The sequence below is a fragment of the Stegostoma tigrinum genome, chromosome 30, assembly GCF_030684315.1.
Source record: "Stegostoma tigrinum isolate sSteTig4 chromosome 30, sSteTig4.hap1, whole genome shotgun sequence".
Taxonomy (NCBI): Eukaryota; Metazoa; Chordata; class Chondrichthyes; order Orectolobiformes; family Stegostomatidae; genus Stegostoma; species Stegostoma tigrinum.
The window spans coordinates 39691634-39702949 of NC_081383.1; positions in this window are offsets into that span (position 1 = coordinate 39691634).

Below are 11316 nucleotides of genomic sequence, written 5' to 3' on the forward strand. Positions count from 1 at the left end.
TGAGACTTGTGGCAGAATGAGGTGATACTCCTGTGAGACTCATCTTGATATGGATGTGGAAGATTTGGAAAGGGTGCAGAGGAGATTTACTAGGATGTTGCCTGGTATGGAGGGAAGGTCTTACGAGGATAGGCTGAGGGACTTGAGGCTGTTTTCATTAGAGAGAAGAAGGTTGAGAGATGACTTAATTGAGACATATAAAATAATCAGAGGGTAAGATAGAGTGGATAGGGAGAGCCTTTTTCCTAGGATGTTGATGGTGAGCACGAGGGGGCATAGCTTTAAATTGAGGGGTGAAAGATATAGGACAGATGTCAGCGGTAGTGTTTTTACTCAGAGAGTAGTAAGGGAATGGAACGCTTTCCCTGCAACGGTAGTAGATTCACCAACTTTAAGTACATTTAAGTCGTCATTGGACAAGCATATGGACGTACATGGGATAGTGTAGGTTAGGTGGGCTTCAGATTGGTATGACAAATCGGCACAACATCGAGGGCCGAAGGGCCTGTACTGTGCTGTAATGTTCTATGTTCTATGTTCTATGATATCACAAGCAGCTTGATGCATCTTTTCTGATTTTTTTGAGCAGCACAGTGAAAGTTCCTTGCTTAGCAGTGGTGAGACGTTACAGAAGGAGGATTCTTGCATGTTGTTTGTTTTGTTTACGGTCTACCTTGACTTAATAATATAAAGCTTCCCAACTTATCAAATGCATTGAACAAACTAGATGTTAAGAAATCTCACTGTGGACACGTGAATGGGCATCAGGTGAATTCAGCTCGCTGCTCAGTCTGAAGGACCTCCACGTCACATGTGACCAAACAGCATGAGGACACCATGTAGCAGCAGCTACATACACTTCTCATCTGCAGACTTTGGCATCTCTTCTCAACCACCATGGCACCTCTTGGATACACTTGGAGGCCATTCACAAAGTGAACACATGCATCACAGGATGCATTGGCAACTAGAATTGAAAGGCTGGATATATTGCATGCAAGGACTGGCAGCCAGCTCATGGATCACCAGACTGCATCATAGGCTGCTCATTCAGTCACTACTTGCACATTTGCAGCATCCATGCCTTGTCTTGCCATGCAGGAAGGTTCTCTGCACTGCCATGTTGATGTGCTCTGTCGCAGAGGCACACAGACCGGCCTTAGTCAGGAGGGAACTGTCGGGGGTTGAGGCAACATCTTGCTGTATGGCTCACTGAGGCATCAGTCTAACACCTACAGTATGTACCATCTGCCTGTGCATCAAACATGCTGGGTATTCATTCACCGAAATGGCCATTGTAGAAACCATAGAGTGGGGTCTAATCTTCACACCAGTCATGGGGTGACCACTGTCTCACAGAGTGCCCTGGTACTGTGAGTCCCAGAGATGGCTCATGCGCACACAGCCCACAGGCTTGTCTACAATCAACACAAGGCTGGAGATCTGCCCATGACAGCCAGGCAGTGGGCATCAGTAATTCCTATGGAGTCAGCAGCAACGTCAGTAAATGGGATCGGTGGACCGTCAATCAAACATACTATCACTTCTTCACACGCTTTGTAAATGTTATGATGAGGCTAAGTAAATGATGGAGACATGGTTCATATTTTCTCTGAATATCTGGAGAAATGTTTGCAGTAAATGAGAATACACCTGGGGTGCTAGGGTTGGGGGATGTTGGGTGGGGTGTGCTTCAGTCTAGCCCACACATAGTGTGCTGTATAATCCTGGCGAGCTGTGTTTTGTGTAATTGTAGCAGGCAATAAGACCCTGTCCTAGATACTGAGGAGTTGGGGGAATGGGGCAGATTTCTGAGGAAAAAGATGGTGACATTGAGGTGGGGGAAAGTATTGTTTTCAATGACAGAGCTCAACTGTAACAGGCATTACAAATCAGACAGGGCCTGATTGGCACCCTGTTCCGGTAGATGAGACTGAGTGCAGCAGACCAGCCTGGAATGTAAAATAGCATTTGTTATCATAGCAGCATTTCAATTGCATTGTGAGGGTGCATTACAGCCTCCAATGGTTTTGTTTGTGCTCGGTTGGTGACAGCCTTTAGCTGTGTGGAAACAAAGCTCATGTTTGTACTTACCTGATTGCTTGCTGTATCTGATGTTGTCCTATCAGATGATGAGGAGCTGTGAATCTACAGTGAGCACTGGTGACATAGTAGCATGGACTTAGAGGCAGAGATAATGGGAACTGCAGATGCTGGAGAATCCAAGATAATAAAATGTGAGGCTGGATGAACACAGCAGGCCAAGCAGCATCTCAGGAGCACAAAAGCTGATGTTTTGGGCCTGGGCCCTTCATCAGAGAGGGGGATGGGGTGAGGGTTCTGGAATAAATAGGGAGAGAGGGGGAGGCAGACCGAAGATGGAGAGAAAAGAAGATAGGTGGAGAGGAGAGTATAGGTGGGGAGGTAGGGAGGGGATAGGTCAGTCCAGGGAAGACGGACAGGTCAAGGAGGTGGGATGAGGTTACCTACCTACTAACCTCATCCCACCTCCTTGACCTGTCCGTCTTCCCTGGACTGACCTATCCCCTCCCTACCTCCCCACCTATAAACTCCTCTCCACCTATCTTCTTTTCTCTCCATCTTCGGTCCGCCTCCCCCTCCCTCCCTATTTATTCCAGAACCCTCACCCCATCCCCCTCTCTGATGTTGGGTCTAGGCCTGAAACGTCAGCTTTTGTGCTCCTGAGATGTTGCTTGGCCTGCTGTGTTCATCCAGCCTCACATTTTATTATCAGGGATTTAGAGGCAGTTCAGATGGGACGTAACTCCAGGCAAGTAAACTGAGTTGTCTGCTGGTTAAACAGCATCGATACTGATAGCGGTGTTGCTTATACAGTATAAGGGAGTGTCGGCATTACTGGATACATGCCGTGAGCTGGTGCATCATTACAGTGCTGGTGGGAAAGGGAGCAATGCCGGATTGCTAACAGTTATCCAGGTGCACAGTGGACTTTGAAGGTTGATGCAGGCAGAAGTGTGCGCTAATCTTTTGGCAGATACCCGCTGGGTGATGAATTGTTCCAATCTGTGAGCAGTCTGATAGCCTGACCTATTTAACCTCTCCTTATAAGACAGTCCGTCCATACCCAGGATCAACCCAGTGAACATTCCCTGGACTGCCTCCAATGCCAGTATATCTTTCTTGTTCTATACTGTTCACAGTATTCCACGAGTGATCTAACTCGTGCCCTGCACAGTTTTAGGAATCCCTCCTTATTTTTATATGCCATTCCCTCTGAAATAAAGACTTAAATTCTATTTACCTTCCCTGTTAGGAAGTGAATGTGGATTAACATATGAGAATCCCCAAATCCCTATGTTCTGGAGCTTTCTGCAGTCTTTCTTCATTTAAATAATATACAGTTCATCTATTCTTCCTGCCAAAATGCATAACCTCGCGTTTTCCCACATTACAGTTTTCGCTCATTTACTGAATCTGTCTCTATCTACCTGCAAATGCTTTGTGACATCCTCGCCTTTTGTCTTCTCATCATTTTATTTTGCCATTCGCAAACGTGGTGATAGTGCATTCACTTTCCTCATTTAAGTCACTAATACATATTGCAGAGAAATTTGGGCCCAACACTGATGTCTGTGGCACTTCACTTGTTACACATTGCCATGCTGAACATACCCCCTTATCCCAACTTTTGGTCACCTTTTGGTTAGCCAATTGTCCAGTGAAATTGTTATACTACCTCCAACACCATGGGCTCATATCTTGTCAAGTAGCCTAATATGTCGTATCATACTTTAGACCTTTCAGAGGGAAGTTAGGAAACACTGCCACACAAAGAAAAGTGGGACTTTAGATGTCTATCATTCCTGGAACAGCAGTTGATATTATGTTAAATGTGATTTTAAATTTGAGGTTGATAAATTGTTTTTAACCAGTAACTTTGACAGATATGTTTTGGCATAGATTTCTCATAATCTGATTTTTATGTTTGTTTCATGGAATGTGGGCATCACAGGTTAGGCTAGAACGTATTGCCCATCTTGAATTGCCCTGAAGAAGCTGATGGTGTGTTGCTTGATTTGTTCCAGTCTATGGGGACCAGGGGGATCCGTAGGGTTATTAGGAATGGGCTCTGAAATATTTGATGTAGAGACAGTGAAGAAATAGTGTTGCATTTTGAAGTCAAGATGGTGTGCATATTAAAGGGGGTATTGGATTTCTCAATCATATGCTACCCTTCGCCTGCTCATTTTTTTTAGAAAGTGCTGTGGAAGGAGTTCCAGTCATTTGTTGCAATGCATCTTGTACACACTACTGTGTGGAGGGAGTGGAAATTTGAGGAATTTGGTGCAAGTCAAACAAGCTGCTTTGTTTTAGATGTTATCAAGCTTCTTTAGTATTGCAGTTGGAGATGCAATCATCCAGGCAAATGAGGAATGTTCCATCGCACTCCTGGTTTGTGCCCTTGTAGAGGGTGCGCAGCATTTAGGGAGTCAGGAGTGAGTTACTTGCCAGAGGATTCCTAGGGTCTGAGCTGATCTTGTCACCATTGCATTTATGTGGCGAGTGTTGATCAATTTCTGGTCAATGGTAATCCCTAGAATGTTGATAGTGGGGGATTCAGTGATAGTAACACCAATGAATGTCAAAGCATTTGGCGAGACCATCTCTTACTGAAGAAGATCATTACCTGACATTTGTGTAGCATAAGTGTTCTTGTCACATTTCAGCCCAAGTCTAGATGTTGTCCAGATCTTCAGAAATAATAACAGAGTTTGCTGAAAAAAACTTGGCAGATCGGGCAGCATCCGTGACAGGCATGATTATTGAGGATGGCTATTGATGGTCAATGGGGATGGCTGCCAATGGTTATAGGGGATGGGCTGCCAGTGGTTATTGGGAATGGCTGTAAGTGTTTATTGGGGATGGCAACTGCTAACTATTGGAGATGGTGTCAGATCACCCTCCTATGGTGCCCTAGATGGACTGAAAATCAATGCCAATGTGTTAGCGCTGGTCATACTCAATGTGTCACCTCATGATGGGTAATAAGAAAACCTTACAAACATAATCCATTACAATCAGGAAATCAAGCCCTGGCCTGAAGAAGTCAGTAGTGAACATGGCCCGTGGGTGTGTGCGTACCTTTTGAGGTAAATTTGCTGAGCATGAAGATTTTGCAAGCCTTCATTTCTGGCCAGCTTTTTTACACCTTGGCAATTTCCTGGCTAATATCCCATCTTCCCAGCCAAGCTTCTAGTTTGATCACTTCTTATGCGCACCTGTTACAACTGCTGGAGGGTATCACGTCACATGGACTATCGAATGATGCTTTCCGTTAACAAAAATCTCCTTGAGATATTCTGACTGAACCAGAATGGTCTTATCATCTTTTGAATATTCTGAAAGTGTTATAGTTGTCTGTAAAACTGCATCCGGTTGCAACAGCTGAGGAAGGGTGATTCATCTCCTCTTTTTTTTTAAATCCAATTGGCTCACAACAAATAGTTTTATTTCTTTTTAAAATGCAGCTCTCACACCTCAAATAACACTTATTGATCTGCACCAAAATGAAGGAGCTAATTCCAAGATAATAAAGTGTGAAGCTGGATGAACACAGCAGGCCAAGCAGCATCTCAGGAGCACAAAAGCTGACGCTTTGGGCCTAGACCCTTGAGAGAAAGAAAGAGAAACTTTGTTATAGAACATAGAACATAGGACATTACAGCACAGTACAGGCCCTTCGGCCCTCAATGTGGTGCCGACCTGTCATACCGAACTCAAGCCCATCTAACCTACACTATTCCATGTAGGTCCATATGCTTATCCAATGACGACCTAAATGTACCTAAAGTTGGCGAATCTACGACCGTTGCAGGCAAAGCAATCCATTCCCTTACTACTCTCTGGGTAAAGAAACTACCTCTGACATCTTTCCTATATCTTTCACCCCTCAATTTAAAGCTATGCCCCTTCGTGATCGCCGTCACCATCCTACGAAAAAGGCTCTCCCACCCTATCTAACCCTCTGATTATTTTATATGTTTCAATTAAGTCACCTCTCAACCTTCTTCTCTCCAATCAAAACAGCCTCAAGTCCCTCAGCCTTTCCTCGTAAGGCCTTCCCTCCATACCAGGCAACATCCTAGTAAATCTCCTCGGCACCCTTTCGAAAGCTTCCACATCCTTCTTATAATGCAGTGACCAGAACTATACACAATACTCCAAGTGCGGCCGCACCAGAGTTTTGTACAGCTTCACCATAACCTCTTGGTTCCAGAACTCGGTCACTCTATTAATAAAAGCTAAAACACTGTATGCCTTCTGAACAGGCCTGTCAACCTGGGTGGCAACTTTCAAGGATCTGTGTACATGGACACCGAGATCTCTCTGCTCATCTACACTACTAAGAATCTTACCATTAGCCCTGTACTTTGACTTCTAGTTACTCCTACCAAAGTGCATCACCTCACACTTGTCTGCATTAAACACCATTTGCCACCTCTCAGCCTAGTTCTGCAGCTTATCTATGTCTCTCTGCAACGTACAGCATCCTTTGTCACTGTCCACAACTCCATCGACCTTAGTGTCGTCTGCAAATTTACTAACCCATCCTTCTACGCCCTCATCCAGGTCATTTATAAAAATGACAAACAGCAGTGGACCCAACACCGACCCTTGCGGTACACCACTAGTAACTGGTCTCCAGGATGAACATTTCCCATTAACTACCACCCTCTGTCTTCTTTCAGCAAGCCAATTTCTGATCCAAACTGCCACATCTCCCACAATTCCATTCCTCTGCATTTTGTACAATAGCCTATTGTGGGGAACCTTATCAAACGCCTTGCTGAAATCCATATACACCACATCAACCGGTTTACTCTCATCTACCTGTTTGTTCACCTTCTCAAAGAACTTAATAATGTTTGTGAGGCATGACCTTCCCTTCACAAAACCGTGCTGACTATCCCTAATCAATTTATTCTTTTCTAGTTGATTATAATCCTATCCCTTATAACCTTTTCCAACACTTTACCAACAACTGAGGTAAGGCTCACTGGTCTATCATTACCAGGGTTGTCTCTACTCCCCTTCTTCAACAGGGGAACCACGTTTGCTATCCTCCAGTCATCTGGCACTATTCCTGTAGACAATGGCGAGTTAAAGATCAATGCCAAAGGCTCGGCAATCTCCTCCCTGGCTTCCCAGAGGGCCCGAGGATAAATCCCATCCGGTCCAGGGGACTTATCTATCTTCACCCTCTGAAGGATTTCTAACACCTCTTCCTTGGGAACCTCAATCCCACCTAGTCTAGTAGCCTGTATCTCAGTATTCTCCTCGAAAACATTGTTGTTTTCTAGAGTGAATACTGTTGAAAAATATTCATTTAGCGCTTCCCCTATCTCATCTGACTCCACACACAACTTACCACTACAATCCTTAAGTGGGCCTAATCTTACTTTCACCATTCTTTTATTCCTTAAATACCTATAGAAAGCCTTAGGTTTTACCCTCATCCTATCCGCCAACAACTTCTCATGTCTCCTCCTGGCTCTTCTGATCTCTCTCTTTAGGTCTTTCCTGGCTACCTCATAGCCCTCAAGTGCCCTAACTGAGCCTTCACTTCTCAGCCTAACATAAGCCTTCTTCTTCCTCTTGACCAGAGATTCCACCTCCTTCGTAAACCACGGCTCCCGCACTCTCCAGCTCCCTCCCTGCCTGACAGGTACATACTTATCTAGGACTCACAGGAGCTTTTCCTTGAATAAGTTCCACATTTCTAATGTGCCCATCCCCTGCAGTTTCTTTCCCTATCCTATGCTCCCTAAATCTTGCCTAATCTCATCGTAATTGCCTTTCCCCCAGCTATAATTCTTGCCCAGTGGTATACACCTATCCCTTTCCATCACTAAAGTAAACATAACAGAATTGTGATCGCTATCACCAAAGTGCTCACCTACTTTCAAATCCATCTCCTGGCCAGGCTCATTACCCAGTACCAAATCTAATGTGTCTTCGCCTCTTGTTGGCCTGTCTACATACTGTGTCAGGAAGCCCTCCTGCACACACTGGACAAAAACTGACCCATCCATTGTACTCGAACTGTAGTGCTCCCAGTCAATATTTGGAAAGTTGAAGTCCCCCATGACAACTACCCTGTCTCTCTCACTCCCAAGAACAAAAGTGATAAATCGCAACATCAAACAGGTAATAAGTTTGAAAAGCAAAAATGAGGAAGATGTCTAGCTTGAACATGAAGATGAAAGAAGATCAATTTGAAAGACCTTGGAGTCCTGGATGTGTCAGAGTGAGAACTGAGTAGGCAATTGTTCAGTTATTGCCTTATCACCGCAGTAGGTATGAAATTTGTGGAATCTTGGAGCACTCAGGAAATGGCTGTCTTCTCAAGAATCTGTTCACAAGCCCATTCTTTTGCAAGATGATATGAAGAAAGAAGAAAGAGAGAGAGAGCAAACCTCTCCAAAATTGAATCTAATTTTCTCTTTCTCTCTGTTCTGCCAAACAAATTAATGAAATATAGTTTGTTGCACAGAGTCAGAATTTATCCCATTGTGCTTCCAAGCTGAATACTCCACAGACAACAATTCATCTCTCAATATAGATGTGAATTTATTGATGCTAACTTGGTTGTTGGGTTTCATTGGTCTTTGGATGAAATGACACTTTCTGTGCAGCCAGTATAGTGTGCTACACCTGGGTTTCCTGGGCTTCACAGCTGACATCTTAGGTCAGCATTTGTCCTTTATATATATTAAAAACACACTGAATTCCATGAAGGTCTCAGATATTCAGATCAGATGATTGAAGTTAAAGTTGATGGCCCATGCTTGCCATAACAGTAACAATCATTCATAATTTGATCATTGCATATTTACTGCCACAATATGTGATGTACAGATTGCCCAAAATATATGAGGCCATTAATCAGAATGTCTTCTCCTTCATTGACCAGGTCACCTACTTGTAGAGATAAACAGTGTGGAGATGGAGGAACACAGCAGGGCAGGCAGCATCAGAGAAGCAGGAAAGTTGACATTTCAAGTTGGGACCCACCTATTCATAAATCTATGTTCACATCTGTAGATCTCAGTGAGTTAGGTAGGCAGTTTAGGTGTTGGATGTGACCATGGAATTATCCAGCTCATAGCAAATGTCCAGTCGTAACCTTTTCTTTTGGTCAGTTGGCACTGTAACCCTGATTGCACAGTTAGTTAGAGTTAGAATCATAGAATCCCTACAGCGTGGAAGCAAGCCATTCTGCCCATTGAGTCCACACCAATCCTCCAGACAGCATCCACCCAGGCTCACCCCTTTCATTTTCCTGTAACCCTGCATTTCCGATAGCTAAAACATATAGCTAACCTGGACACTACGGGCAATGTAGCATGGGCTATTTGCCTAACATCACATCTTTGGACTGTGAGAGGAAATCCAAACAGACACAAGGAGAATGTGAAAACTCCACAAAGACAGTTGCCCAAGGGTGGAATCAAACCCACTGGCACAGTGAGGCAGCATTGCTAACCACTGAGCCACCATGCTGCCCCATTGCTCAATTACTCCCATATCCTGATCTGTCTCCATAGTTTCATGAGACTATACATTCCCTTTAGAAAATTGCTATATCCGCAGTTTCAGGCAATGTATTCCAGATCACAATTACCATCTATGTAGGGGTTTCTACAACAAATCTCTTTGCAATTAACTGAATGCAGAATTACTGTCTGCTGAATATCAGTATTCAAGTTTTGTGTTCTAAATTTGAATATGTAGCTTAGACTGCAGGCAAAATCTTCGAGGGAAAGTAATTGGCTTCACGTTTTGGAGAAAGCATCCAGACTAGAAGGTTACCTACACCGTATTCAGACTTACATATATAGTAGAGCCATGCTAATGCTCTATCTTTAATCTAAACCTCCCTGCTCTTAATCTCTGTGCCTTGGGTAATAGAGGCAAACGTGTTCAACTTTATCTTATGAGGTGGCCTGCCCATTGCAAACATGACTTTAGTAAATATCCTTCAATTCACTAACATCCTTCCTAATACAAGGAGACGAAAACAGCACACAGTGCCCCAGGAATTAAAGATCCCAAATGCACGTTGTGCGTAACTGAGAAACAGTAAGTGCTCAAGCTAAGTGTAGGTATGGGGTGCCAGTTGAGTGAGCCAGGGTGTAGTGTGCCATGTAGGTGAGGGAGATAGAGTGCCAGGTGCATAAGTAAGATGGTAATGTGCCAATTGAGTTAGGCAGAGGGGGACCAGCTGTGTTCTGTGGGCAGGCTTGGGGTTTGGATCTGGGTATTTTGAAGGAAGGGCAGGTGGTGGTGAGATATCAGGGTCACATCTAGGATGGGAAGTGGTAATGTCTTTGTAAGGTTGGGTGAGGGTGTGGGGGTGGTGGGGTGCACCTTGATATGTGGTGACTGTTGACCCCAGTGCACCCGAACAAGTGATATATGTTGCAGGAGGACCTGAGATAATAAGGGTGCCAGCTGCAACCAGGCTGACATGGATTAGAGGGGGGAAGTGAATGACTTTGTTGGATTCTCAGGGAATTGTGGGAGATGGAGTTGGGGTGTCACCAATGACACAAACCTAGGTGGAGTGGCAGGTAGTGTTAAGTCAGCAGGAAGGCTGCAAGAAGGATTTGGCTGGGATAGGAAAGTTAGCCAAGAAGTCGGGGGTAGAATACTCTGTAGGAAAATATGAGGTTTTGCACTTTGGCAGGAAGAATAGATTATTTTTTTGATGGGGTAAGGCTTCAGAAATGTGAATCACAAGGGGCTTAAGAGACCTAGTTCAAGGTTATCTTCAAGTGAATGTACAGGTACAGTAGTAGTTAGGAAGGCAAAGGCAATATCAGCATTCACTCCAAAAGGGCCAGAATACAAGAGCAAAGATGTACTGCTGAGGCTGTTTCCCCCTCTGTTCGGACTGTATTCCAACTATTATGAGTGTATCTGAGGGAAGATGTGCTGGTGTTAGAGGAGCTTTACAAAAATGATCCTGGGGGTGAAGGGTTATCATATAAAAAGTGGTTGAGGACTCTGGGTCTGTACTTGATGGAGGTTGGAAGAATGTGAGGGAAATTCATGAAAAACTATAGGATGCTGAGAAGCCGAGATAGAGTGGATGTGGAGAAGATATCCCTACTAGTTGGAGAGACAAGGACCTGAGGACACAGCCTTAGACCAAAGGGATGACACTTCAGGCTAGGATGAGGAGGAATTTCTTCAGGTAGAGGGTGCCACAGAGAGCTATGGAGGCCAAGTTATTGAGTGCCTTTAAGACAGAGATACATATGTCTTGAT